General features: G+C 43.5%; 1 protein-coding gene across 5 annotated transcripts in view; it reads left to right on the forward strand.

Moving 5' to 3' along the window:
• Positions 1 to 14935, forward strand: part of CACNA2D1 (calcium voltage-gated channel auxiliary subunit alpha2delta 1) — a 472859-nt gene that overhangs the window by 153682 nt on the left and 304242 nt on the right. The window lies entirely within an intron of this gene.

Raw genomic sequence — 14935 nt, forward strand, 5'->3', positions numbered from 1 at the left:
GACCAAAGAAAACCCGGTTTTGGGGTCACTTGCATCCCTTGAGCACTCCCAATCCGGTCCTCTTAGAGCCCCCAGTCTCCAATGAGCACTGACCCTCCGGAGACTTGCTGGAGCCTGTGCTGGCCCGATGCAACTGCTCTCAGCATGACGGCCAACTGTTCGACCTCTCATGTGAGCTGTGGGACGAGGGCTCCCTCCACTGCTTGCTGTTTCACATCTGTGATGCAGCAGTAGCAGCAAAGGAAAGGCCAGCTTTGCTTTGTGCAAGGCCTTTTATAGGCCATGAGCTATTGCAAGACCTTCATTCATTCATAGTAGTTCCATCTCTAATGTATTCATTTATGTAAATTTATTCAAATTTTAAATGTGAATCAACTTTTTTCCCTGCCCCAACAAGTGTCAGAGAGATGATGTGGCCCTCATGCCAACAAGTTTGGACACCCCTACTCTAGACCAATAGGCTTTTACCACTTTCCTAAACCCAGTAGAGCCATGTCGTCATGATTAATTATTGTGGGAATGAATTGACACAGTTTTCACTCCCACATTATTTGTTAGCAGGTATAAGGAAAATCATGAGTGTCGTTTCTAGTTTCAGATGTGGTCTACATAGTGACAAGTTTCTCTTGTTTTGGGGTAATCCATACCTGAAGCTAGAAAGGATTCCTTGTCTCCTCCTCCCTCCCAAGTTTTAGACAACATATGATTGTCAGTATAACCTATATTTTTGACCAGTTCACCAGTCTCCTCCTCCTCCATCTTCTTAACAATATTCATATACTACTTTTCAACAAGAATAGTTCACAAAACTGCTTATATAGTAAAATTAATCAATAAATCAAACTGTATCAATAAATCAGCTGCACTGTAAATATACATGACAAAAGCCCAGAAAAGTATAAAATGTTGCTTATTTGATTTGTATTGACTATGTTGCTATAAGTTACCACAACAAATGCTTCTAAATTACATGTAATGTTTGCAGTTTAATCTTGACTACATATAAATGTAAGGCTTTTAGACATTGGTGAGAATCTTTCTCCTACCCATAAAAATTTCCTTGCCTGTCCCTTCATTGGAGTCTGACATGGCACTCTGTGTTTGCCCTTTTTCTAGAACATCCGTTAAGATTATAATTGTTTCGCCCTCTAGCAGAAGGAAATAGAAATGAAGGTTTTACATCCTACGTACTCTCCCATTAATCTTGAGTAGGTAGAAGTTGATGAATGACTTGTGTCTATTGCAGATATTATGCCCATATTTCTTGACTGTACTCATATTTTTAGTGTAGTTCTCCCACACTGAATGTATTTTTAGGCAAACTTCACATCTTGCTGCAGTTTTTTTAAACCCTCAGAGCAGAACATCCATATTTGCTAAATGTTGGCTGCCACAGTAGATGGAAGCTATTCCAAGATTTATGTGGAATATATATCTCTTATTTATTGTAAGAGAACAACTGGCACTTGATGTGTGTTTTCATTTTCAAGGCTATGGCAATATATATCGTTACTCGTAAGGTAGTCTGCTGCTGGTCCATTGCCAGCCTTTTTCTGTAATATCTGTTGTTCCTCCAGATGAAGGCTTTTTCTCAGTGTAAATTGCATGGAAATGATGTATAAATTTTGGGTCCTTTTGGGTGGTTGTTTCAAATCACTTGGATTTCAGTGAACTGAAGAAGAGACCCAGTGGATCAGGCCATAGACCCTTCTAGTCCAACTTCCTGTATCTCACGGTGACCCACCAGATGCCTCAGGGAGCACACAAGACAACAAGAGACCTGCATCCTGGTGCCTTCCCTTGCATCTCACATTTAGAGGTAGCCCACTTCTATCAGGAGGTTGCACGTACCCATCATGGGGCTTGTAATCAGTGATGGACTTTTCCTCCAGAAATGTGAGGAATTAGTATTATATAGATGCTGTCTTATAGTGTCCCTTTTGTTATTATAGTAATGACATAGGAGTTGCTGCACTGTGTTCCCCCCCCCCCATGTTCCTTCAGTAACATTGGAAAAGTAAGACTTTTGGCTCCTTTCCTTGCAGCATCAACCCAGCTTGAAACTGGAGCAACACTGGCATGGGAAGAAACTGTGTGATGGGTTCGTCCCTGTGGCCTTGATGACGATAAGGAGTTCAAGTTTTCAGGGTGCTTCATGTGTATTGTAATCCTTATAAGATCCCTGTAAAACAAGCTGTGTTAGCCCCATCTTACAACTGGGGAGCTGTGGCTGAGCTAGCATGGCTCAATGAAGATCACCTACTGAGTTGATTGCAGAGTTGAGATTTAAATGAGGGGAAAGTCCTGATTTGCAGCTTGGTCTCGTAGCCATGAATCCACACCAGCTTGCTAGATCTTCTGACCCTACTAGAGCAATGCACATATTGCAGCAACTTTCATCTTACTAATATCAGTAAAGTACTTAGTTGGATATATGGTTGTGGCTTATATGGGGTCCCAGTTAGAATAATATAAGCATTCATCTTATACAGCAGCGGAGAGTTTGAGCCTCTCTAAGTCCTTGCAGGGATGAAGGGGAGGCAGCGATGTGATCTTCAGGATTATGTTGCTCAGGGGGCTGCAGGGGCTTGGCTGTACTTACTAGAGCCTCCTGCAGCCTCCCAGGGGTGCGGGGAGCCCTGCGTGACCATCTGCAGGCTCCCCGAAACTTAAGAAGTGAAAGTGGAGTGATTGCTCTCCACTTCTGGTTTTGTAGAGGTAGGATGTGATCACTCCACTTTCACTTTTGAAGCTTCAGGGAGCCCTGTAGACAGTTGTGCAGGGCTCCCTGCACCAGGAGGCTCTGGTATGTACAGCCAAGCCCCTGCAGCCCCCTGAGCGACACAATCCTGGGGATCACGTCCCTGCCTCCTCCCTGCTTCCTTGCTGCCCTGCACCTTAAGGGGGCAGAGGCCAGGGCCCTCAGGCTGGGGCGTCGCGACACCCCAGTTTGAAAAGCCCTGTAATACAGGGTGACCCCGTATCTGTGGATCCCTTATCCGTGGTTTCACTTAACTGCTGTTTGGATCCATGGTGCCCCTTGCGCCCCCCTCTGGAGACAAGGGGAAGTGTGCTCCCCTCACCTCTGGATGGTCTTCTGAGACCTGCAGAGGCTGCCTGCAGCTGCTGCGGGCCTCAGAATGTCTGGAATGGCAAAAAACCTGGAACTTCCGGTTTTACGATAAAACCAGAATGGATGTTTTTCGTGCCTTATAAGGCATTAGGAGGCCTGGGGAAGCCCTCCAGGTTTCTTGTAAAACTAGATGATGCTTTTTTTTTTTTTTGGCCTTTCCACCATTCTGAGGCCCTCAGGGTTTTGCATGGCCTCTGCGGGCCTCAGAAAGCCGCTGGAGGCAAAAGGAACCCAGCTCCCTTTGCCTCTGGAGGGTGGGTGGGGGGCATACCTACATATCTATGAATTTGGCTATCTGTGGGGGGGGGGGGTCCAGAATAGAACCCCCCGCAGGTATGGAGGCACACTTGTCCAGCACTTTTCAGACTTTTTTGTCTCCAGAGCCCTTTATACTTCTAAAAGGAGGCTTGGGGAGGTCTGCTACTGCATGCACAAAGTCTTGGGGAACACTAGAACACCAGTGCATGCATGGAGTGGTGCAGTGTCAAGCCCAACACTGGATACTGGTGAAGCAACAGAATAGGAGGGAAATGACGAAAGAGAGCCACCAACTGGGGAGGCAGGAGGGTCAGACAAGCAAACCAGGCAGGGGACTGATGTTTACCATTTATGGTGTGTTCATTTAGCCCTTGAAGGGGTCTCAGGGAGCTCTAGGGCTCCTATGAACATATTTGAGAAACGCTGATCTGCTTGTTGCGATTTGCCTACATGACTCTTTCTGCAGTTCCATAAACAAAAGATATTGGTACATTCTCCAAAGAGGCTTACGTCCTAAATAATCAGTCAATAGATGATGCAAAATCTATAAGAATCTGTTGTATAGCTGAGAGAAGAAAATCGGTGGCTTTATGCAAATATATAGTGTATATATATATATATATATATATATATATATATATATATATATATATATATATATATATATATATATACACTACTGTATACACACTATATACCAATACAACAGGTCCACCACTGATATGGTATTCTCCCTTAGACAACTGCAGGAGAAATGCAGGGAACAACGACAGCCACTCTTTATAGCCTTCCTAGATCTCACAAAGGCTTTCGACCTGGTCAGCAGAGACGGCCTCTTCAAGATTCTCCCCAAGATTGGATGTCCACCCAGGCTCCTCAGCATCATCAGATCTTTCCACAAGGACATGAAGGGCACTGTTGTCTTCGATGGCTCCACATCAGACCCTTTTGACATCCGAAGCGGAGTGAAGCAGGGCTGTGTTCTTGCACCAACCTTGTTTGGGATTTTCTTCGCTGTCCTACTGAAGCAGGCCTTTGGAACTGCAACAGAAGGCATCTATCTCCGGACCAGATCAGACGGAAAGCTCTTCAACCTCTCCAGACTGAGAGCAAAATCCAAAGTCCAGCTGAAATGTCTGCGTGACTTCCTCTTTGCCGACGATGCAGCTGTCACTACCCACTCTGCCAAAGATCTCCAGCAGCTCATGGATCGTTTTAGCAAGGCCTGCCAAGATTTTGGACTGACAATCAGCCTGAAGAAAACACAGGTCATGGTTCAGGATGTGGACTCACCTCCCTGCATTACAATCTCTGAGCATGAACTGGAGGTTGTCCATGACTTTGTGTACCTTGGCTCAACGATCTCCGACACTCATTCTCTCGATACCGAGCTAAACAAGCGCATCGGTAAAGCAGCTACCACGTTTTCCAGACTCACAAAGAGAGTCTGGTCCAACAAGAAGCTGACGGAACATACCAAGATCCAGGTCTACAGAGCTTGCGTCCTGAGTACACTTCTGTACTGCAGCGAGTCATGGACTCTTCGCTCACAACAGGAGAGGAAACTGAGCGCTTTCCACATGCGCTGCCTCCGACGCATCCTCGGCATCACCTGGCAGGACAAAGTTCCAAACAACACAGTCCTGGAACGTGCTGGAATCCCTAGCATGTATTCACTGCTGAAACAGAGACGCCTGCGTTGGCTTGGTCATGTCGTGAGAATGGATGATGGCCGGATCCCAAAGGATCTCCTCTATGGAGAACTCGTGCAAGGAAAGCGCCCTACAGGTAGACCACAGCTGCGATACAAGGACATCTGCTAGAGGGATCTGAAGGCCTTAGGGATGGACCTCAACAAGTGGGAAACCCTGGCCTCTGAGCGGCCCGCTTGGAGGCAGGCTGTGCAGCATGGCCTTTCCCAGATTGAAGAGACACTTTGCCAACAGTCTGAGGCTAAGAGGCAAAGAAGGAAGGCCCATAGCCAGGGAGACAGACCAGGGACAGACTGCACTTGCTCCCGGTGTGGAAGGGATTGTCACTCCCGGATTGGCCTTTTCAGTCACACTAGACGCTGTGCCAGAACCACCTTTCAGAGCGCGATACCATAGTCTTTCGAGACTGAAGGTTGCCAATACTATATATATATATATATATATATATATATATATATATATATATATATATATATATATATATATATATATATAAAAGCACTCTATCATAATTTAATAATGTGTGACTATATATATATATATAGTCACACATTATTAAATTATGATAGAGTGCTTTTGCTGGATGTACAGTATGGCAATAAAGCCTTATTAACACCGGTAACTCCATTACCTATGCCTTTTGTCCACTATAGTGACAACAAATTGCAGGATACAAAGCAGGTCTTGTTTTCAAGTTGAAATGTGGGAGATAGTTGCTCTCTTCTCGAACAGCTGTTTCTTTTCAGTTCTCTTCATTACGAATGGGTTTTACGAACCAACAAACTTTGAGAAAAGTCAAGGTAGGGCCATTCTTTCATTCTTTCCCATGCTGTTCCTTTTTACTTAGTGGTCTTTGAACATACACTGAAGAAATCATACCTGCTGTGACTTTTTGTTGCGTCTATAGGGAAAGGAATTTGTTTAGAATTCTTTAATAAAACATTAATTTTACAAGTGTCTTTTTATGTTTCCAAGATACTTATCCAGAAAGCATTTTCTCTCTCTTTCTCTCTCTTTGTGTATACGTGTACACACACACACACACACACACACACACACACACACAGGGGACATTCTGCGGTTTTTCAAGATTAATTTTTGAAGGTATGGCACAAGAGTTACATATGGAGTTTGAGATGAAAAGGCCACAATATTAAGTACTCCTGGTTGGCTCTGTAATTAATCTGTGTAATTAGATACAGAGCAAATTAAGGACCTAAGTCTGTAATGATCTCTGTGTAGACAGGTCTCATTGGACTCATTAGGGCTTCAGACAGATGTAAGGGTCTACTCATAATCCCCTGTAATTTTAGAACCTCGTGCTGCAATTTGAAGGCAGCAGTACAGTATGCAATTTGCGATGTTCGGAAACTCTTTCAGATGGCTCTGTTTGCAGGTGGGATCTTCGTTTGTTACTTGTATGATGGATGGTGGATAAATGCAGGAACTTCCACATTGAATTGGATTAGCAGCCTGTTGAGTCATATATCCCACTACAAACAGTGGGAAGTCGCTACAGCTTAGTTGTAAGATGTGGTAAGTAAGATGCTTTGGAATATCTTGGTCCACGCCCCACTTTCAAATGCCTATGATGTAGAATATCACAGTTGCCAAAGGAATTAACTTTCATCCATTTCCCAAACTGGCCAGCTGTGATTCTTATCCTTTTCAGTAGGGCCTCTGCAAATATAGAGTTTGGAGTATAGTAAGGTTTCATGTCCCATCCCCCCCCCCATGTCAGTCCAGCAAATAAGTCTCATATTCATTGTGAAAGAGGATTAAGATTTTGGGACTGTGAGCCTTTAAGGTTGTCTGACTGTGGGGCAGTGTATGCCCTTGTCATTCAAAGTTGGTCCATTGGGTGATGGGAAGGAATGGCTGAAAAAATTATCTTCCTGTTTCCAAATTTGCATGTAGTGTTAGGAAACATGTACCTTGTAGATGTAGGTCTCAATATACTGCACACGGTTGAAATGGACATATCATGATTTAATATGATTGATACAGAGAGAAGTTCTAGCATGCTAGTTTGGCGAAAAACTTGTCTCGTATGCATTATTGGAGAAGTTCCTGGGAGCAGCATTATATTATTCAGATAGGTGAAATGTGCACTTCCCAGGAGAAACGAAATGAAGGAGAGTAATCTCACTTTGCAACATTAGTGAATTTCAATTGAACAGCAGTCTCCTGTAAGCCTGGTGAATTGTCAGACACATTGTTTCATGACAAAAATAAATTATGCTTCTGTGCAGAACTGAATACATCTGCCCAAGGGACATGCAAGAAAGGTTGTTGTACCTGCAGGGGAATATAGGGAATATATTACATGTGGTCCCAGCTGGCAGTAATGACCTAAAAAGGTAACAATCACATCAGTGTCAGGATTTTTTTTGTTTTTTTTTGTGCTAGCCACAGATGCACACTGTCAGATATGGAACACGAAAGCTGCTGTTAGGGTGATTAGAGGTGTTGATTAATAACAAGACAATCTTTCTTCATGATAACATGCTAAAGAAACATACAATTTTATTGACTCTGTATGATTTAAGATTATACCTGAACCTGACTCTGAGCAAGTTACCTTCTGTATTCATGGTCCATTTCCTCAGTTGTGCTAATACTGCTATGTTGCAAGCCATGGGTAAATTGTATACTTACGTAAGCATTCATCGTGTTTCCATTGTATTTACATGCTCTATCATATGCACTTATCATGTCAGTGTAACATTTGGCAGAGATCAGTGGCCTGATAGGGTAATGTACCATTGAACGATCTATGTAGTAAGTGTAATTCACTGTGATAGCAAAAATACAGTCATGAAAGTGCTCTCCCTGTTGACCTAGTGGTGTACCAGCAACTGCCTTCTCCTCTGCACCTGCTGAATAAAACCTCCTGGTTTTAGAAGTAGGCTACCTCAAAATGCCAGATGCAAGGAAGGAGAAAGGTCTCTTGTTGTCTTGTGTGCTCCCAGAGGCATTTGATGGGCCACTATGAGATACAGCAAGCTGGACTAGATTGGCCTATGTCCTGATCCAGTGGGGCTCTTCTTATGTTCTTATGTAAAGAGAGGAGGTGTGGAGCAAAAAGAATGGTGGAGAGATCCTCTAGCTGAGAACTCTTCTTTCCTGTAGACTTCCTCTTCTACTCTGTTCACCTCTTCCTTTTCAAATCCAGGAAATGTGAGGAGGATGAGGAGTGGTGGAGACCAACAGAGATGGGTGTGTCCTCTGCCAATCTTCTTCAAGTGACAGGCTCATGACTGGGTGGGGGGACTATTTTGAAAGTAGATATGGAAACAGGAGTCAGCTAGTATCTACCTGCCTATTGATTATTTTTGCAGAATTCAGATGGATTGTCTATTCCAGCATCCTTTTTTTTTTGGCTGTACAGCCACAGAATTCATTTCAAAGTGCTCTGGCAGAGAAAACATATGTCAGAAAGGGTCATGAGAGAACAGTCCTTTCAAGCTAAAGGACTTGGGCGACTACTTTCATTCAAACTTGCAAGTTCGTAAACTATAGGAACTTGCAACATTGTTACCAGTGTCTGTTTTGCTTGAAGGTGGTCAAACACCATCCCTGGGAATTAATCATCATATAATCTCCAGAGGGGGTAGCCCCGTTATTCTGTAGCAACAAAAACAGCAAAAAAATCTTCTGGCATGGAAAAAAAAAATACTCTGGCTAACAAAATTATTTCAACATGAGCATCCCTGGACTGCAGTACTTCTTATCAGATGCATGAAGTGAAAACTTAATTATAAACATTCATACCTGGAATGGATATGATGAAGTGGACAACAGCTCAGGAAAGCTTTGGGGACATAAATTGGTTAGTCTTCAGGTACCAAAAGATTCTTTGTTGTAATCATCATACTTTTGCCTGAACAGGGCCTTCAAAATTTTCAACAAATTTAACTGTAAGTAATATTTGGAGACAGTTCCAGGTTTTACCATTACCAGGCACTTCAACAAATAGATAAGATGGCAATTGATGTATGTGTTCTTTGTGATCTTAGTGCAATCCCCTGTAGTGGAGTTTGTGCCTGTGCAGAGCTTCTAGGGACAGCACTAATCAATCTGGAGAATCTAAAGCAGTGGTTCTAAAACTTTTCAGCAGCGGGACCCAAATTTCAGTGGACAATCTATCATGACCCACTTATCTATTGTCCTGCCTCTTTAGTTCCATCCCTTTTAGCTACTCCCATAGCTCACAAGGACCCCACCCAATCCTGCATCACAAGGGCCCTGCCCCAATGTTTCATCCCTTCCTGCCACCTGTCTGGGCGAGAGTCTCAGCCCATTCGATGGGTTCCAGTTGCTGGGCGGGGGCTGAAGCCACCTCCACGTACTGGCAGAATCTGGGCCCACAGGGTCCTTGCAGTCCCTGCCGTATCAAGTGCTGTGCCAGCCAAGTAGTGCCCTGGAAGGCCTTGAGCACTGAAGCTGGCTGCAACCCATCAAAAATGGTCTCGTGACTGATGGTAGGTCTTGCTTCAAGGTTTGAGAACCGCTGATCTAGAGCAGTGGTCTCCAAACTGGAGACAGCTGTGCAAAAAAACCCCTTCCCTTCTGTGAGCAGCTCTTACCATTTTGCTGTTCTGCTGTTTGTCACCCAATCTGAGCATAGGGACACTCTGGACAGTCTCTGTTGCAAAGCCTACTGGAATGTCGGGCCCGAGACGCAACTGCCCAGAGCATCCCTATGCCCACATGGGTGAAGAATGAAGCAGCAGAACAGTGGAATGCTGAATCTGGCCCATGGGCCAAGGTTTGGCGAGCCTTGATCTATAGCAGGGGCCTCCAAACCCCAGCCCGGGGGGGCCAGATGCGGCCCGCATCAAGCCTCTATCTGGCCTGTGGCCATCTGGAGGGTGTTCTGAGGGCCGGAGAGGCTGAATGAATGAGCCCACTCATTCATTTATTCATTCATCTAAGTTCCATCTCTTATTTATTTAAATTTTATATTTAAATTTTTTTCCGGCCCTCAGCACTGCGCCAAGTATTTCATGCGGCCCTCTGGCCAAAAAGTTTGGAGACCCCTGATCTAGCGCATTGTTTCAGCTTGAGATCTTCTGTTGTGATCTTCTGTTGCCTCTATTTTTTTTTGTCCCACCTGGGCTGATGCAAACATTCTTTTCTAGCCCTAGAGACTTCATTGTGTGCTGTTTCCATCTTTCCGGGCATAACACATAGATGCACATGATGAAGCAGCAGCATTACATAGAATTCCTGTCTGACCCCATCTGTGGTAGTTGCAGTTGCTGGTGAAGATATGAAAACTCAGTTAGTGGTGCCAGTTGGTGTCTGTCCATGTTGTAGGTGTTATGCTAGAGAAAGGAGATGTCTGTGGCAAGGAAAAAGTTACGTGTTCCTCTTGTGTTCCTGGAGGGGAATTGATTTCCATATTTCAGTGTGACTGCAGAACAAGAGCTCCTACTGGGAACTGAATCCGAGATATAGTTTGTGGATTGGAAATTGGAATTTTGGTGAAATTAAATATATAAATTTAGTACATTGCAAAATCTGTATCCTATGTTTGATCATCTGTTCTGTACATGGGAACTTACTGTGGTAACAGAAAACTCTATTAAGATAACGTTTGGTGGGAAAAAAATGAAATCAAAGATAGGTTCGCTAACAATAGCACTGACACAATGCTATCAGTAAAGGGTTGTTCCAGAATTATGTAGAAGCTCATGCTTTAAGGATCTTGTAGGGTTGATGCTCTGGAAATGAGCTTCCCCACCTTCTAAATGGCAGATAAATTATATAGATTTTCAATACAGACCTCATGGAATACAAATGCAGCCTCTGACATAATTAGCAGGAAAGAGATGCAGTATCTGTAATATATTTGGAATATAATGAAGCATCCAACACTGCCTCATAAATACGTTACATGGAAAGCTAATTAAAATTATCTTTGGCTCCTTGGCACTGTATAAGCTGGCTGATTGACCATAAACAAAGGATTTTGATTAAAGGGAATGGCAGAGAGAGTGTATGGCTGCTGAGTCGGTACCTAACATACATTCGTGTGGAGTTTGTCCTAGTTATGTTGTAGAGAACTGTATAATGAGGTACCTAAGGGGATAGGTATTAGCTTTTTCCCAGCTTAAGAACTTCTTTAATCATCTTGAAGAAGTGGGTATATGACATGTTTATGAAATTTGCATGTACTACTGATCTGGATTCCAAACATCAGTGAATACAGAGGGATAATGAAACTGGAGGAAAGCAGTAATAATGAAAAATTCAGTGCAGTACCTCCAAAAAGAAAAGAATGCTGTTTTAGTTTTAAAAGGTTGGTTCTTTTACATTATTGATCGTACACCAAGGCAGCAGGGCACGTGAAGAACTGGGCTGTAGTACTGAACAGCAGTTTTGGTATTTGATTTCTGAAATCTTTAAGAACCTTAGATGGAGTTGAGAAAATCCCAGTAGAAACTAATTGAGAACTGCAAGGATTGCCTTAATAAGGACTATTTGCCTGGGAACTGACTTAAAAAGGCACAGAGAAAAACAAGAACCACGGAAGGAGCTGAAAACTGAGAATGTGACAATTCGTCTCCTAAAATAGCTTTCTGCAGGTTAACAGCTATGTTCGAAATGGCATCAGTCTACCACATTTAAGCCTAAGTTAATATATAGTAGAAACTGCTCCCAATTCTACCCCTTTCTCTATATGTGTGTGCACATGAGTGAGAGTTTAGTTTTATGGGGCGGGGGGGAGATTGAATCAAAAGGGACTTTACAAAACCGAGTTACCTATTTGCAGCTTGGGTACGCTAAGTAATGCTGTATCAAAGTGGGAAATGAGGAGGAAATCGGTTTCAGTTTTTCTTTCCAACTTCCCACAACGTATTGCAATCTTTATTGAGTTTTCAGACTGACAGCATATGTTAGCAGCTGCCAGGTGTTGCCCCAAGAGCACAGAAGACTCTAAATGGTGTGGGAAGCATCGGAAACAGTAGCAGAGTGATAAGTCTTATTAATGGTGGAAGAGGTGAGAGAAATTCCGTTCAGGGGCTTCATACATAGTTGGGAAGTATTCCTTGTAAAACTGGGAGCTTTGCTCACTCACAGCTGTAGTGGTGTGGATATACAGGTAAGGTGTACGCAAAGGAGTTGGAAGAGGACCGCCTTAAGGACCTCCACTGGCAGATATCACCTGTGGTCACCCTTACTAGCACTTTGAGGAGTGCTAGGTAGGGTGACCAAGGCAGAGTCTTTCTTACCCCAACCATTTTTCAGACCAAATTTGTTAATGTGTCTGTAATGACTAGCTCATGACTTTATGCCAGAGTCTATGTTCTGAAAGATTGTTGTTCTAAACCAGCAGTCTCCAAACTCTTATGCTGTTTAACAGAAGGCTGTTAGGACCTTACCATAGGAGTTTACCATTAGGACTGGAGTTTACTGTTCTGCCATGATGCTACATGACTTTCAGTTAGATTGGGGGACGGGGATGCTCTGGGCAGTTGCATCTGTTGCCCAGCGTCCCAGAAGGCTGCACAACTGGACGTCCAGGCAGACGTGACTGCCCAGAATGTCCCTGTCTCCCAATCTAGCCAGAAGTCATGTGGTGACGTGGTGGAATGGTAAACTCCGCTTGCAGGGTGAAAGGGTTCACCCTGGATCCTGGATGAACCCAAATCCTGGATCCAGCCTTGGGCGGGAGTTTGGAAGGCCCTGTTCTAAACTATTAAATTAGGGCCAAAGTAGATGTGATGGAAGCAGACACATTTGTTTACTGGCTTTTCTCTCCTATTCAGGTAAGGAAGTGGGTGTGGGTGTCTGATTGTAACATCAAAAGGGGAATGAGGGTAGCTGAAGCATCCCTGCAGCTCATCACATAAACTGCTTTTGCTCAAGCTAAAATTTCTGAAGTGAGCTATGCTGAAAGGGAAAAATGCCTGAGATATGTACCATGTGTATGAGTTGGGCAATTCACTTTCCTTTACCTGTGTACCTTTTCTTATGTTAATATCAGAGTTCACCCTCCCCACTATATACATAAAAGGGGCTAAACATGCTATTCAGCAAATGTCTCACCTAATTAGGTGTCATCTCACCTAATTTGACTGTTTCTTATGTAGATCATAGGTACGAATCCCTGTGTTTTGGAAAAGAATGTCTATCCTAATACCGCCATAGTTTAGATATTATGAAGTATTGAAAGAAAGTATTAATGACAGATGTTCTTAAATTTGTTTCATTTTCATAATCCAACCATGAATGTTTCCAAGACTGGGCCTTTGGACCTATTATGATTTTTAATTAAAATATTTCGATACCATTAAACCAAAAGGCTCACTAAGTGGCTGACATCCATGGATCTGCCTGAACTTTGCCTCTTCTTTGAAATAGTACCTTTACTTGAATAGGTAGATGCGGTCTGCCCAGATGGAGAACACAGTCTGAAAAGCATGGGCCTTTGGATGTACTTAGCAAATGGCTGCCCTGTTTCTCTATTATAAACAGCTGGTCTCAATACATGATGTGATACAAGTGGCTTGAATCCCCACTTTTACTAATTCAATTGATGCATCTCCCTGACTTGTATGCTGCACACAAAAAGCTCAATTCAGCTTCAAATTGGGTATAGATGCTTGAAAGAAACCAATTAGTGCTTCTATGTAGCTGTAGTCTTGGAAGTGTTATGATCTTTTAAGAGAAATTGATTTTTTCATTAGCAGTTTGTCAGATGCTTTTGTAAGAGCTGTTCTTATCAACCAGTGCTACTGAATTCACAGCATTCTTCTAATTCATCTGCTGATTTCAGTTTAATTTTGCTTTTTAAGTGTGATGCTGTAAGTGTATCTTGGCAAGCGTAATGCCAGCCTGAGATAAAATTGAGATGGTTTGGGCAATTTGGTTGTGATCAAAGCTAGGGGATATTGCTTCTTATCCTTTAGATCACTTATTACATTAACTTGTTTGATCTACGGTATGGTTCTTGAGGTGAATTGAAATGTTGAGTGTTTCACAATTATGTTTGTTTTCAAACCTTGCAGTGGGTTTGAAAGACTAACTGTTGATATGGACTTTAAGTAGCTGCCACTCCATCTCTGATTTCCCACTTACGGTAGGGGATTGAGGGCCCAATCCAGAGCCCAGTGTGCTGGCTTATTGCTAGTGTGTACACTTACAAATGTGCTGTAAGGCATGTTTGTGAGCCTTACTGCAGGCCCAGCACTGGAGATAGCACTGAGCCCATTTTCCATTGCCTGGTGCTTGCCCAGACTGCTGGACTACTGAGAGGTGAGTGGGGGTGTGGGGAGAGGACAGGGAGGAGGTGTGGCGGCGGGAGGAAGTGGGGCGGTAGGTATGGAGCTTCCACAGGATCCAGAGTCCCATGTCGGGCCGCACAGTCCAACATGTGACTCCTTGATTCTGCACCGGCTCAAGAGCTGCTACAGAATCAAGTAGTCCCATTATGGGGCTACTTTCCATACCCAGGGGGAGGGGAACAAATGACCCCTTCCCCTGAGGAGCCGCCGTAGGTGTTGGATGCCACAGCAGCCTTTTTGGTGCCACAGCAGCCTTGTGTACCAAGCAGCTCAAGATTGGACTGTGAGTTGCTGTTTTGCAGTTGGGGAGGCAGTTATGAACCAGAACATGTCATTCTACCTCGTGATCTTGGTAGGGACCTCAGACTTTATTTGGCATCTTGACTGACAGACCTCCTGTTAAAGACTGATATGAGGAATGATGCCTTGTTTTCCCTGTTTGATCTTTCAGCAACACTTGCAGAAGATCATAAAGCGTTCATAACATGACTGTGGGTCATATGTATATGGCATATGTACTGTACATGAAGCTGCTC

Source organism: Tiliqua scincoides, chromosome 7, assembly GCF_035046505.1.
Source record: "Tiliqua scincoides isolate rTilSci1 chromosome 7, rTilSci1.hap2, whole genome shotgun sequence".
Taxonomy (NCBI): Eukaryota; Metazoa; Chordata; class Lepidosauria; order Squamata; family Scincidae; genus Tiliqua; species Tiliqua scincoides.